At 38.1% G+C, this 15,358-nt stretch overlaps 1 long non-coding RNA gene across 1 annotated transcript; it reads right to left on the reverse strand.

Moving 5' to 3' along the window:
* Positions 1-9,864: 9,864 nt before the first annotated feature.
* LOC105545024 lies at positions 9,865-15,052 on the reverse strand. The gene is made up of 3 exons (XR_001006857.1): positions 14,967-15,052; positions 14,537-14,671; positions 9,865-10,705 (listed from the first exon to the last, which is right to left on the reverse strand). It is a non-coding gene; the product is annotated as an uncharacterized LOC105545024 (long non-coding RNA).
* Positions 15,053-15,358: the final 306 nt, after the last annotated feature.

Raw genomic sequence — 15,358 nt, forward strand, 5'->3', positions numbered from 1 at the left:
TTATCTTTGCTTTTTTTTTTTTTTTTTTTTTTTTGGTAAAGTAATTCTCTCGGAGTCTATGGTTATTAAATTCCGGGGGTAATAAACATATAAATATTTATGGAAGTGAAGAATAGCTTAGATTAGTTTTCTCAGACACAGACTTCAATGTCATTTTTTCCCAACTCATCTCACATCATTTCATTTGAATTTAATACCATTGACACGTGATGATTGCATACAAACTCAAGAGTCACCCTGAGGGTGACCATACTAGATTTCTTCTGGGAGAAAGGCCAGTGCAATTAACTTCATAGGTAAAAATTTCTTCATGAAATCCAGCTGTGACATATATACTTCAGATGGAATGTATATACAATGAGAGAGCTCTTTTAGAGGAGAACAAAGTAAAGGGGTTTGGTAAAACTTGTCATGAAACTAGATTAGATCTAGACCCCAGAAACACTGGGCTGAAGAAAGTAATGTGAATATCAATAATCTAAATAGGTCTTTTAGAGTCAGGAAAAATAAAAATTAACTAGTAACCACTTATTAATGGTTTATGCTTTTCCAACTTGCAAAACTACTTTAAGTGAGCTTTTCTGCTTCACTATTTATGCATGTGTGAAATCCATAAATCCAGTTTAATCCAGTAAAACACACTTCTGACTCCTCATTCACAATAAGCACAAAGATCTTTCACACATGTACAAATAATATGGAGCCTACAGAAGCACAGCTTTGTGAATTGCGATTATGACACAACTTTGAAAAAACTGCAGAGTATTCGCAATAGAATGTAAAATACACTTTGTATAAAGAATGAGCTCGAGGGTGGATCAGGAGCTGTTCCCACTGGACAGTGGTGTGTTTAGAAGTCACTTAATTATTTAGTAATTAATTAACTAATTAATTAGTAATTAGTTAATTAGTAATTAATTAACTAATTAATTACTATTAATATAGTTGCTTGTTTATAAACTACCTGCTCAGGCATATGATGCTCCATATAACCGACCTTCAGTGACACTGAGAATATTTCGGATTTGGCAGCTAACTCATTCTTCCTGCTCAATTCTGTGTATTTTTCTTAAGATACTCAGAGAAATAGTGAAGTATCCCCTGAGTGTTCCACAACTCTGAGCAGTTGTAGGAAACGTAGCTAGCCCTCCCTCTGCGGTCTGTATATCCTTGGTGTTGGGCTCATGGATATGACGGAATTCATTTCTATGCAGAAAGAGAGGATGAGTCATAGGGGTCAGGGTCCTGATGTCCTCCACACTGCATTCCTGTATAATGGCAAAGACTGAAATGGGTTAATGATCTGCAACTAGTAACTAGCTATTTTAATTTTTATTGGCAAGAAAGGCAATAATCAAATGACTCCTATGGGGAAGAATTATAATGATGTTAGCAATAAGCCTTCCAGTGAATTATACTAATTAATTTCTGTAGGTCAGCATTATCCATCACCTCCATCATAAAAGGCAGGGAAGCCTCAAATGGAGAAGCAAAGTTGCATTTCAAAAGCTTTTGAGTGGGCATCCAGGGATTGGAATTTGTAGCTTTGCATTCCAAATGGGATGTTGAATTTAGAGAATTAGGACAATGCCCAAGGAGTTTACTCTCTTCCTTCTCTATAGGGGTCAGGCACAGGGGAGATGAGGCGCAAGTACTTGGAGGACCCAATAGGGATGTTGTTAGTGCTGTCCTGGCAGTACTTGAGCTGCAAATAAACAAACTTCACTTCAGAAGACTCTCTAGTGTGCAACTTTGAAGGCATGAAATTCACACACACAATGGTGGTTCAATAGGCTACTGCCCAGTAGGACCACTCTTTAAAAATTAAAATAAGATTGAGTTTTCTATAAGAGGAAGCAGCTCTGCCCTAGAAATTGGCTCTATTCAGCTTTCTGAATAAGAGCTAATGCAAGTCTCTTGTGAATATATTTTTTTACAGTGTTGTCTTATGTTAGTGCAAATGGGCAAAACAAACAAATGAAAGAAACCCAAAAAACAGAAGAAAGCAAAAAGCTCAGATTGCATAGGAGAGAAAATGTGGGAGTTTCTTCTTTTTGTTATATGTGTCTTTATTTTTATTGTATATATTTAAGGTGTACAACATCATGTTTTGATATACATAGTGAAATACTACAGTAAAGCCAATTAACAAATCCATCATCTCACAGTTATCCACCCCCCCCTTTTTTTGTGGTGAGTCACCTAAATTTCCAGTATATAACACAATATGATTAACTATAGTCCTTATGCTATACACTAGATCACTAGACTTATTCATCCTATGTTACTGCAACTTTATGTCCTTTGACCTACATTTCCCCATGACTTTACATTTCTCCCCTGTCAGCCTCCCCCAAACTCTCCCTCCTGTCTTTGGTAACCACCATTTTACATTTTTTTTTTGCATATCAGCTTTTGCCAATATTCTGCATGTAAGTGAGTTTATACAGTATTTGTCTTTCTGTGCCTGGATTATTTCAGTTAGTGTAACATTCTCCAGGTTCATCTCTGTTGTGGCAAATGCCAAGATCTCTTTCTTTGTTAAGGCTGAATAATATTTCATTGTATATGTACAACATTTTTCTTTATCCATTCACCCATTGACAGACACTTAGGTTGTTTCTGTATCTTTTATTGCGGATAATGCTCAATAAATATGGGAGCTCATATACCTCTTCAACATACTTCACTTCATTTGCGTATATCCAGAAAAGTGATTGCTGGGTTAACCATTCAGTTCTATTTTCAATTTTTTGAGTATCCTCTATATTATTTTCCCTAATGGTTGTACCAATTTACACTTCCACCAACAGTGTGTGAGGGTTTCTTCTTCTCCATACCCTCACCAATAATTGTTATTGCTTGCCTTTTTGGTAATATCCATGCTAACAGGTGTCAACTAATATCTTATGGTTTTTATTTGCATTTCTCTAATAATAAGGGATATTAAGCATCTCATTATATACTTATTGGACATTTATATGTCTTCTTTGGTGAAATATCTATTCAAGTCCTTTGTCCATTTTAAAATTTGTGTTTTTTTATATGAGTTTCCTTTATAGTTTGGATATTAACTCATTGTCAGATATGTGGTTTGCAAATATTTTCTCTCAGTCTGTAGACTGCCTTTTCATTTTGTTGATTGTTTCCTTTGCTATGCAGATTTTTAGTCTGATATATTAGTTCCACTCGTTTATCTTTGCTTTTTTTTTTTTTTTTGCCTGAGTTTTTTTGTGTGATGTCCAAGAAATTATTGCCAAGGCCAATGTCAAGGAATTTTCGTTTACATTTTCTCCTAGAAGTTTTACAGTTTCGTGTCTTTCAGTTTTCCCCCATTGACAATGATGTTACCTGTGAGCATTTTATAATGGTTTTTATTATGTTGAAGAAATTTCCTTTTCTGTACCTAAATTATTGGCAGCTTTTATCAAGAAAGGATCTGAACTTGGCCAAATGTTTTTTCTGCATCTATTGAGATGATTTTGGGGCTTTTGTCTTTTTTCTGTTACTGTGGTATATCACATTGATTGATTAGGTTATGTTAAACCAACTTTGCATTCCAGGGATAAATCCCACTTGGTTGTGAGTAAGCTCCCTGAGTTGAGCTCAGTGCTAGTGAAAACTGCAGGGATCCCCAGTGGTGAAGACTTGAGGTGTCTGCAGGGGTGATGAGGACAACAGGGGTCCTCCAGCTCACTGTTTGCCCTCAGGGGCACATTCCTCCAGGTTCGAAGCTGATCCTGACTGGGGCGTGGGGTGGCACAGATGAGGTGTTTCCTACCCTATTCTAAGCAGCCATCCTTGGTTTTTGTGCTCCACAGGGTTTCTGCTGCTCCTTTGCTGTACTCTAGAACTCTTCCTTCACTATTTTTGTTGACGTGTAGTCATTTTTTCTTTGTTTCTATGAGGGAGAATAACATTGGGACCTTCTGGTCTTCCATCCCACTGATGTTACTCCTTCGGAGTTTATTCTTAAGGTGGGAAGACATCAACCATTCAGTCTTGATAATCCAACACAGAATGTACAGTCAGAGTATCAGGTTTTCTGCCATTTTATAGGGCAAATATACTTATACAATTTATTTGAGCAAGATGAAAAATTGCTAACACTAGAAGACTTTTATGTTGCAGTAATTCAGGAACTCAACTTTCAGCCTTCTTGGCACTGTGACAAATACACTTGTGACCACAAGAGCATATGGTATTTAAAATGGTGTACTCTTTCCAAACTGAAGGCTCCTGTGTTTAGACACTTCCCCCGACTCTGGCTAAGGAATTTGAAACCATTTGCTATGAACAGTATAACAAATGCATATGTGAAAATCTTGTTCCTTGATCCTAGGCATTCTAGCTTTTGGAGTTTGGTAACATTTAATAGTGACCATCAGCTTTGTATGGAGAATGATACTTGATGTTACATCTTACAATTAATTATAAGATAAAGATATATAATTCATAGCTAAGTTGACTCTCCATTTTGATAATATGACTGCTAGTTTGGGCAGCTGATTTGAACTTTTGCATATGATATTCAGATTGAAGTAGTTATTTCCTCTTATGTAAAACTTTCATCAACCCTACCTGGGGCATTGATCAATTTTAGCACTTTTTTGTCTCTCTAGAACTGCAGTATTTTTTGCTGTCAAAGCTGGCTCTACTGCAATCCTAAGGGCTATATTCAAGGTCATGTGACTGTTTACTATTTTAATAAAAAGGAACTTATAAATGCAAAATGCTATTCACTATGTATTCATCTCATGTATTCATTCAATGTTCGTTGGCTTACTGTGGTGTTTGCTTAATATGTATTCCACAGCACATCTTTTGTTTCTGCAAAACTGCACATTATATCATTTTTGCATCTGACACTGACTTTCTCCTAGGGAAATATTCTAATAACAAAGGAAAAAGGAAAAGGCTACAATGAGGAGCTACTAACCCTTGCAAATTTGCTTAATTTGCTGAAAAGGCAGGGAGATTTTAGGGGGCACACTGACCTTGAATAGTGAGAAATCCCACAGCAAAAAGTGTTAAACCATAGTTCATTGCCAAATCTTATTACTATACTTCCTAGTTATCTTGGTTATTTTCACTTTAAGTTCCTTATGATCTAGCAGATATATGTCATGGTTTACATGAAACCTCAAACAACCATGGGGAAACCAACATATTTATTCTGCTTTCCCCCATGAGAGACTGAGAATAATGATTTTAAGATTACTTCCTTATTTTTTCTTTGGAAGGCTTTGGATTAGAAGATTTAAATAGTGATGTCTCTAGGCCTGGCACTGTATGCTCACACCTGTAATCCAAATACTTTGGGAGACCAAGGTGGGAAGATCAATTGAACCCAGGAGTTTGAGACCAGCCTGGACAATAAAGCAAGACCCAATTTCTACAAAAAATAATAAGTAGAATTAGCTAGATGAGGTGGTGTGGGTCTATAGTCCCAGCTACTTGGGAGACTGAGGCAGGAGGATCCCTTGAGCCCAGGAGTTGGAGGCTACAGTGAGCTATGATTGTGCTACTACACTTTAGCCTGTACAACAGAGTAAGACCCTATCTCTGAAAAATTAAAACAAAAAATAGCAATGTCTCTAAATTCAACAATGTCAGGACTGCATTTGGGACAGTTCTAGTCATTCATCAAATCTTCATAGATTTGAAGTTCTATTCTAACCCAGGTTTCAGTATGCAATTTGGGACAAAGCAGATCTCAGTTTGAGTCTAGCTCTGCTGCTACTGAGGTGGATGAAATTAACAAATCATTATCCTCTCTGAGCATTATTTTCCTCATCTACAAAATGCAGATAAAAATGCCCACCTTGAAGGGTTGTTGTCTGTGTGTATGTATTTAAGAGACCTAGTAAATGTTGATTACTTTTCCACTTTCTTTTGCTCTTAAAGAGGATAAGATATTTTTTTGTTGTTCATTCACTTCCCTGAGATGGAGCTAGTCATAGTGATTTCTGTTGAAATTTTTAAGCAATAAAAAAGTAAAGATACACGTCCTGTCTTTTCCAAAACTAATGCCAGTGGTCAAATCAAATGGACATAAGGCATCTTCAAGTATTTTGACTCCAAGAGACCAAAAGACCAGGACTCATACCTGGATTCTCCTATCACTAGCTGGGGAACTTTAAGCTATCCAAGACTTAATTTCCTCCTTTATAAAATAGGGCTTATAATACGAGAAATTTCAGGAAAAGCATCCTAAAGAGTTATGAAGATTAAATGAGACAATGGCAATATCAAGTGCTTGGAATGTTTAGCACATGGTAGAGGCTCAGACACACTCTCTACAGTGTCACCAGCTGCTTTCCTTTTGGCCAGGATTCTCTGTTGGATTATAGTCTTGAATATCACAGACTGAGCCCTGTTGATTCAATCTCACAGAATTTGGTCACATTGGTAAAGATATGGCCAAGACCAACAGTCACATTTATTATCTATTTTTAAGTCAGTTTAGGCAGCTTTTGTTTTAAATACAATCTCCCAGCTTGAGTAAACAGTGGGTACCATGTTACATGTCTGGGTGGCTCCACTTAATAAACCTAAAAATTACACTTAGGGTTCTAAGTGTGGAAGAGAGAGATTTCTCAGTTAATTACTTGAAGCTGAAACACAATTTTAAATGAGATCAATGATTGCTGTGATTTTTGTTAGCATCTCTTGAATCTTTAGTTTGAACATCTCCAGGGCCTCACTGGGGAGCTGCTGTGTTGCTCTGCAGGGACAGTGTAAGCGAGCCTGAAAGAAGAGCGACCCGTGGGCTAGTGATGGAAGGTAAACCTTTTCTGTGTTGCAAGCATGTATAATCTCCAAAGGTAAATATTGCTTGCAGTGAAGGAAGGACTCTGATCAAAGTTCATTTGCAGCAGAGGACAGAGTAGGGACAGCATACTGAGATTGGGGGACAGAAGAATCCCTGTTGTTCTTTAAACAATGGATGACAGAGTGCTTATTTTTAACCATTTCCAGATGCATGTAACAAAGTCACATGGGAGATTTATTTCTTTTACAACATAAGTCAATTGGGCATGACACTAATGTATTGTTTCAAGAAAAGTCTAACTCAACTAAATCAAGACTCAGTAAGAAATTTAAAGAGAAGCAATTTCTGTTATCGGTTTTAATGAATACCATTAAGTGATAACCAAAAAGAGAGAAGAAAAAAAGAGTAGGGATTGCTCAGAAAACATCCTTCCCACTTTTCTAAATTATCACGACAACACAGTCTTTAGCTGTGAAGTTAATTTCCTTCGTAATTACATTCTATTTAGAGGTGCGATTGCTTAGAAACACCCTCCTGGCGAGGAAGCTTTTTTTATTTTAGTGAGGGATGAAGACGAAGGGGTCCCCTGTACCACGTGAAAAGTATTTCCTTTCCCTGCTTCACCCTTGGGCACTTATCCATGGGGTGCCTTGGAAGTCCCTCCCATTCCAGTGGCTGCCTCTCATCCTGAAAGCAGTGGGCAGAATTCACTTTAGAGAGACTCTCAGGAGATGGCTTCATTGGCTGGGAGTGAATGGCACTTGCCTTGAATTCTAGGGGCTCTCTGAAGGCACTTACATCTCCCCCCATCCCCGGGACTGTATGAAGGAGGGTTAAATGGGCCATAGTATCACTGTTGTAGTTATGTAGGTGAGAGAGCTGTGTACTTAGAAGAGAAATATTTTTTAGATCAAAATGAACACTAGTCTTCTAAGGCTCGTTAGCATGCAGTTGAATCATTGCAAGCCTGATTCTACTATGACATGGATGAATATGTTTTAACATTTCCACTACCTAAATCCTTGCTTGCAATCATTTCTCTCGCAGTCATTTGGTGGGGGAGGGGGGAACCAACAGTAGAAACAAAAAAGCCACAACCCAGACTAGCTGTCTTTGAGTTGGTCATGAGGTCTTTCACCCTAAGGACTAAAAACTAGGGCAAGATACTTTGTTGTGATGTAGGCCAATTTCCTATTTTCAAACCACCAGAAAAAAAATGAGGCCAGAGGATTCTGATAAATGATTCTAAGAGATGAATCCCAAGGCTCTCTCTCACATGTTTCATGCAAAACCAGAGAATGTTCACGACAGTCCTGAGTCCAGCTTGCGGATGCTCTAATTCTATTACTGCCTCATCCAGGCACATTATTTTTGCTCATTAACGAGATGGCATCATAATGGAGCATGCAGCAGCCAGAGTGATTAGCAAAGTGCCTCCTTCCATTCTTCAAAATGTCATCAACACACTGGTCGGGAAACAAACTCATTTTCTGACTCTGCCATGATTTGCAGGGTTTCAGGCACTGATGATAGCTTGTCTGCTTGGTTTAAAAGAGCTCCTGATATAACAGAACCTGACACTGTTTACTTCAGCCTATTATGCCTGCTGCATTCAGTGAATGCTTCACTGGAGAAGAAAAATCGAAAGAAAGCTATTCATTGTAATGCCAGCTGCTTTTTAAAAAAGGAAATCAATTTTTGCTTGAGCTCAGAATGTACTCTGCAAGTCCAGAGTGACCTACCACTTTTGATGTCAACAACAAAAGGATCTGCCTGAATTTTCCACAACAATCACCCAACAGCTCAAAGAACATTGAAAATCCTAGATTAGTTTCATTTTAGTTTATGTTCAAATTGGTATCCACTCATCCCAACAATATCACAAAATAGAAAGCCTTGGGTGACACAGTCCTTGCACGCCAAGCTGTAGGAACTCTGGGCTTTGCCTTCTATGCCAGGTTTTGTTATAAATTACTTGGCAGGACCATTTTATGACGGAAATAATTAGTTATGTTTAGTATTTATAGCTAGTATCATGATGCCTTTCTGCACTGCTAATTAATTATTTTATGGCCAGCATGTTTCAAATGCAATTAGTTAGGTATGGCAATGATCATAATATTTTGCATATTCATGACAACATTCTGCCTATTTACAGCAAAACTTGGGTGTCAAAATCAGTCATTTTCCTTTTGTTATTAGGCAGAATAATTACAGGAAACAATAACAATGATGTCTTGCATGTGAATAACATTTTACAACCAAGCACCTCTATTCATGTCACCCATGCATGTACCCCTGTGGTTTCTCACAGGGAAATGGAAACTCTATATGGTGACAGATTTTGGTTGGGTCTTTAGCCAGCTTGAAGGTCACCAGCAGAGGCTTTTGCTCTTTTTACTTTGTAGTTGGAGTCTCAGTTGGGCCATTGGGACGAACTGGTTCCTTAAGAAGTATTGTGAAGGTGAATATTTCAGCTGGGTAAGGAAACAAAAGGGTCAGTTGGCACTTGGCTATTTTGAACAAAGCCCCTCAGTGTTTTCTTTATTATTAATACTATTATTTTTTATAGTAGGTGTGGAGGTGTCACTAAACAGCAGCAAAGCCTCCTTAGTTTTTCTGCATTGGAGGCCTCAGAAGACAGATTGAGTTATTGCTTAACCAGACTCCGTATCCAGCAAGCACACTGCTTTATGTCGAACTATCGAGTGCTTCTTAAATTCTGAGAGTCTAGAAATAGTATTGCCCTGTGAAGCCTGGGAATGTTCTCAATTAGCTTGTGGACAAGATCAATGACATATGCTCTCTTCCAGATCTGTGCCAATTTCTCTTGACTTTAAGCCTCCCCGACTAGCCATAATCCTCCATTTCCTTTTCCCCATATGTCTTTGCAAAGTGCTGAAAATAGTAAAAATCAAGAAAAATATTGACCACTGAGAACTGAGATCTAGCCATGAGTGTCCTTTTATGGTACATTCGTAAGACCAGGCCGTGGGGGTCTGAAGAACAGAAATGGAGTGGGGAAATGAAACGATTACATATTTCCAGTTTTTGCTCCTCAGAGTCTAAACAACGAAGGAAAAAAACAATTAAAAAATGAGAAGTCAAATTTAATTATAAAGAAATGTGTGGTCTATCCCTCTGTTAAAATCTGTATACAAATGTGGACTCCATGACCTCAGATTGCCATATTTCTTCCTTGGAAGGGCAAGAAAGTCTTCCTTTTACCTCACCCAATTCTCTCCTGCTTTTAATTTGAGACTTTTTCCATTCATTGGGTTTGTTGCAGACATGAAGAGCAAACTGGCTTTGAAGTTAATAATCATTATTTTCTCATTTCTTGGGATAAAGGCAAAAAGAATCCCTTTAGCCTTCCCTCAGAAACCATTCTTTAGCCCTTTCATCATCTTTGTCACTTCTCTGAACTGGCTCCAGGTTCACCACATCTGCACGTTACAAGCGTGAGTTCTCAGTGTTCTCAAACATCCCCAACTCTGTTCTCAAAAACATCTGCCAGCACCTGGGGCCAAGTCTAGAGTTAATCCTTCTGTTTTAACAGCTCTGGTATGGGTCACAGACTAGCTGTTTTGTTGCCTTTAAACAAAACAAACAACAACAAAAAACCATAGGGAAGGGATATTTTGAAGGTGAGTGGCCAACTTTCAGAATGACAATGTTTTCTTCTGACCTCAAAGATGGGCTGCCTTCCAACGGGAGCCTTGAAGTTTCAGCCAGGCCCAGACATGGGGTGTAGAAATGGCAGTGCAATGGAGCATACTGTCAAGGTGTGAGACCCAGTGGGGAGGCTGGAGTTTGGAGGGCCAGGCTGGGTTTTCTGAGACTACTGAATTCAATTCAACAACTCATGGGATATTTGTTACTAAAATCCCAACTATATTTTGGGAGCTTCTTCAGCATCTGTAAGACAAGCTAAAAAATCAGAAAATGAATAGGGAGGAGAAATTTTGTAAGATACAGTTATTATAGAGATATACAGTATGGAAGCAGATGCAGTTAATCAATCCTTGATAACTAATGATCATTTGACTTACAGATTTACAGATTCTGCTCCAGTTAACACTTCTATTCCTAACTTAATATGTCTAAGTCCCCACCATGTTCTCTTCCCCCGCTTCTCCCTTCTAACACTCTCTCCTTGGTCCAAGCGCCTTGCTTACTCTTTGTTGGCATTAAGAAAAATTAAAAAGTGACTGATACCTGCTGGGGGTGAAATCGTTATGACTCATTTTTCTGTAAGAATCCATGCCAGCTCACTCGCATTCTATAGCTTCAACTGCAGTTGCAGATGTTCCCTTACTGAGAGACATTCAAAATACAAACATATTGTAGCCCTGATGAGCTATTCATGTTGTTTTTGTCATCAAAGAGCAGCATAAAAAGAAGAATGCCGGCGACGTGCCATTAGTAATTGAGAGTCTAATCAATTCCACATTGTAATTGCCCCTGTCATCTGTTTACACACCTTTCATCGGTTTACAATCGTGCTCTTAAAAGGCAGGCTTGCCCCAGCCCTGCAGGTTGGGAAACATCTGTATTCCTGCTCTCTGAACACAGCACAAAAGTTATATTGAAAAAGAAACATCAATAACGTTTTACAAATGGATTTTGTATTCATTTAATTCATAATTGTGAAATATTAATGTCAGGCATCACTTTCAGCCAAAACAGAGAGCTTTCTTATGTTTGATTTGTATAAAACAGTTGATATATTTAGACAATTTGAAGGATTTTAATATACGTATTATTGGTTTACATTAGACTAATGTAGTTTTGAAAGAATCGTGGGTAGTTATTGTCATCAAGTGGAATAATTTTACATATTTCTAGATAAACTTAATGTTTTTTAAAGGCTTCTTTTTTTCAATTATAATTTTCACACTTTTTATATTTCTAGAAACTTCACAGGCATCACTAATATATTTCCATGAAGATTGACTTGTAGCAGCCTTCTATAGGGATTAGAGCTGACATCTGTGTAACAGTGCCTGAGAGAAAAAAATATTAATATAGTTCCTGCTATATGACGATAGACATTAGGATGTCATTAACAGACCAATTTCTGAAATAAAAACTGACACCATGTTGGGCATTTTGATCTTGGGTTTGACCCAGCAACATGGTCTGGAATCAGGACAAGATTGCTGAAGAACTATAAACAACTGAGGCAAGAGAGAAACTTTTTTTTTTCTTTAAACTCTTTAGGATGTGATATGAATAAAATTAGAGAAGGCAGTATGTGGCTTTTCTGGTTTTCCTGCTTTCACTCCTAACTATTTTCATCCGGCAAACCCTCCACCCCCAAATCTCTTTTTCATTTTTCTTGGGAATGAGTGGATAAAAGGCAGAAAACTCACTACACAATTTCATACTTCAGTTTATCTGAAATGCATATAAAATGAATATAAATGTAGCAAATTCGAGAGAAACAGAGAAGCTCGAGCCAGTGTCCTTTGTTGCTGGGTCCTGTCAGTTACTCCCAGAGAGGCTCCATTGAGCACACCTGAACTGCATTCCTGCCAATACCACACTTTATGTCCGCATGTAGTGTCTTCAACTTTGATGAAGGCAGGGTCAGACCACAGGGTCAAACAGTTTTACCCTACTATTTAGTTCATGTTCCCTGAGCCCTTTAAAACTTTCTGAGCTCACAAATATTAAATCATTTTAATGAATGCAACTGTTTTAAATCTGCTGTTTAAAAATTTAAGTTAGCCACTTTTCCATCAACAAATATACATGAGTGTCTACAACTTGCAAGCTATTGCTCTGGCTGCCACAGAATAGAAAGATGCTTGACACCTACCCCAGTCCTTCAGGTTTCTTGCAGTCCAGGAGTCTTTAGCTGTATACCTAAATATAATGAGCTAGCTTTCTCTAGCTCAGTCTTCTGTTTTTGAAAATTCCATATTCCATTATCACAAAGTTATTTGGCTTGGTTTGTGTTAGGAGAGAGTCACCTTTGCTCTCATCTCTTTGAAAATTCTGTTTGTTTATATATTACCATTTCAATTTTGCAATCACCCTGTGGTGGGATAAAGGCTTGAAAGAGGTATGATGAGCACCTTAGAGGGGGATAAGAGGATCAGTTTCCTCATTTCACAGGTGAGGAAGCTGAATGCCAAAAGCCCAGGATGAGAGGTCCAAGACCTGCAGCTGGATACAAATGAGCAGAGGTCTCTGGATTGCTCACACCAGGATGATTTCCCTTCTCCTCAATGATTAGACAGAACCAAGCATCCCAGGGGTGATTGTTTGCAGGCCATACTACTGGTACCCAGGCAGCTTTCAGCGTGGTGATTTCACCACACAATGTAAACAGATGGCCCGTGGTTCTAAGAACTAGCTGAATGCTTCAATCTGTCCACTCCAGCCGTTAGGGTGAGCCGACCATCTCTAATTCATACTGCAGGCCAGAGTGCCGTAATTACTGCTTGATCATTTTAGATTTGGCGGATTTAAAGAAAGAGCACCCTTCTGCCTTTGCTAGAATTTAGAGAAGATATTTAGAAAATAGCAGGAATGTGTCATCTTTGTTGTTTTCGTTGTCCATGTCAACTAAGAATGCATTTTCTTAAGAGATTTGTGTAACTGTTCTTTTGTCTTGATCCAATTGTTAGAAACTAATTTCCCTTTGTTTTCACAGCACCATCCTTGACCTAACGCGGCGCCTTTGCTCTTTATGTACACACAAAGTCATAAAAATCCTTTAAGTCTGTATGAATATCCCCCACAACATCTAAGAGGAATCCATCCAGTTTGGAGTAGTTTGGCTTGAAGGGATTTAATTGCTGCAAACTGTATTTGTAAACTAGTTCTTTCCACCACATCTAACAATTTTGTGAAGTAATTGTTAGCAGAAACAAAATCTGTATTTATTAATGTTTAGTGTTTTTCAGCTGAAATTAATTTTCAAAGCATACTTTTGAGTGCCATTTACATTCAAAAATAAACACAGCAGATGTGTTATTAGGCCGGCTTCAGGATATTCCAGGAGGCCTAATGTGCCAACATTTACTGCATCAAGGCAAATGAGTAAACCTCCAGAGTGATCAGCTCCACGGAACTAATGTTTTATCTAATCCAAGGCTTGAATGAGACATGAACAGATTTCTGCTCTGCTACGCCACCAGTAATTAGCAAAGTCTCCCTAGGTCTAGTTACATTTAGAATAAAGTAAATAATATTCATGATTTGGCCATTTCTGATACATTCCTGTGGCTTCTAAAATTGAAAGAATGAATTCAAACAAGCTGTTGCATATAGCAATCACCATAAATGCTTCTCCAAGTAGTGTAGATATTTTTTTGGAAAATCTAAAGCTCCATATACCTAAGTCTTATACTAAATAATATTCATGGTAGAGCTGCTTAATGTTGCTTTTCGAAAACTCCAAGAAGAACCATGTATATTTTTTTAACTACAAGGGACCATTGTATACTGATACAATTTTATGTCTCATTTTCTGGCCTCACTGAACAGAAGAGGACCTGCTAGAAAGTCTCTTGTCTTCAGTTATCTTTTGCGTATTTCTAAAAATAAAATGGACATCTTGTTAAAAGATGACAAAATGCCTGTTTTATTGCAAAAGGCTTCCTTTTCACACAGAAAATGGATACAGACACAGGTTCTCAAATTGCTAGCTTTCCTCAACGAAGAGAGGTGACAGGGTGAATTAGTTCTCCCTCCTTCAGAATAATGCTTTCCACATATCATCCTCTGCTGTGGTTGGGCTCCACCTACCCAGGAAGGCAGGTTATCCTCCATGACAGGGGAGACATCTGCAATATCTCTGCTCAACCAGGATTGTCTACCTTCATAAAGTCCCAAAGGCATTGAGATGCAGCTTTTCTTGCTGCATCTGTTTTGATGCAAACCCTACAAATGGAAAAAAGAATTTCCCAGTCCCAAACACTCTGGGAAGCTCTTTGATCTTCTGTCTTGCAAGATGGGGTTTGAGTTTTAAGAAACAAATTTTTATGATGGCAAAGACCTTTGACGAGGCAAATAACATGTGGCAAACTAAGGGGTGATTTAAGATTTTGGTTTGCCAGGTTTTAGGAGCATCCCCCTTTCCTTGTAATGATGTAGTGGAACATTCTCCACTTCAGAGACTTTTAAATGCTGATGTTATTCCCCAGCAAACTTTCAAAATTGGTTTTATTTTTCTTACCTAACTGACGATTATAGGGTTCCTGTGAATTCTCTGCTCTTAGATAAGTTAGTGTTTCTGGATACAGAGAGTACTTGTTGGATGTCTGTTGGCTCAGTAGTTGTGTGTCACCCTGAGGCTCTGACTTAATTGGTAGCTCCACCCGTGGGCAGTGGTGCCCCAGCAAGGGAAGGTAGGAAAGTTAGGCAGAGCAGAACGGCTGTTTCATTAGGTTCTCCTGACTACCTGGATTATTTACTGTCTTAACCCCATGCGTTTTTAAAAAACATTGTTTAAAATTATACTTTAAGTTCTAGGGTATATGAGCACAATGTGCAGGTTTGTTACATAGGTATACATGTGCCATGTTGTTAACCCCATCTTTTAGGGCAGTAAAAAATAAAATGAAATAA

This window comes from Mandrillus leucophaeus, unplaced genomic scaffold, assembly GCF_000951045.1.
Source record: "Mandrillus leucophaeus isolate KB7577 unplaced genomic scaffold, Mleu.le_1.0 Scaffold316, whole genome shotgun sequence".
In the NCBI taxonomy this organism is placed as follows: Eukaryota; Metazoa; Chordata; class Mammalia; order Primates; family Cercopithecidae; genus Mandrillus; species Mandrillus leucophaeus.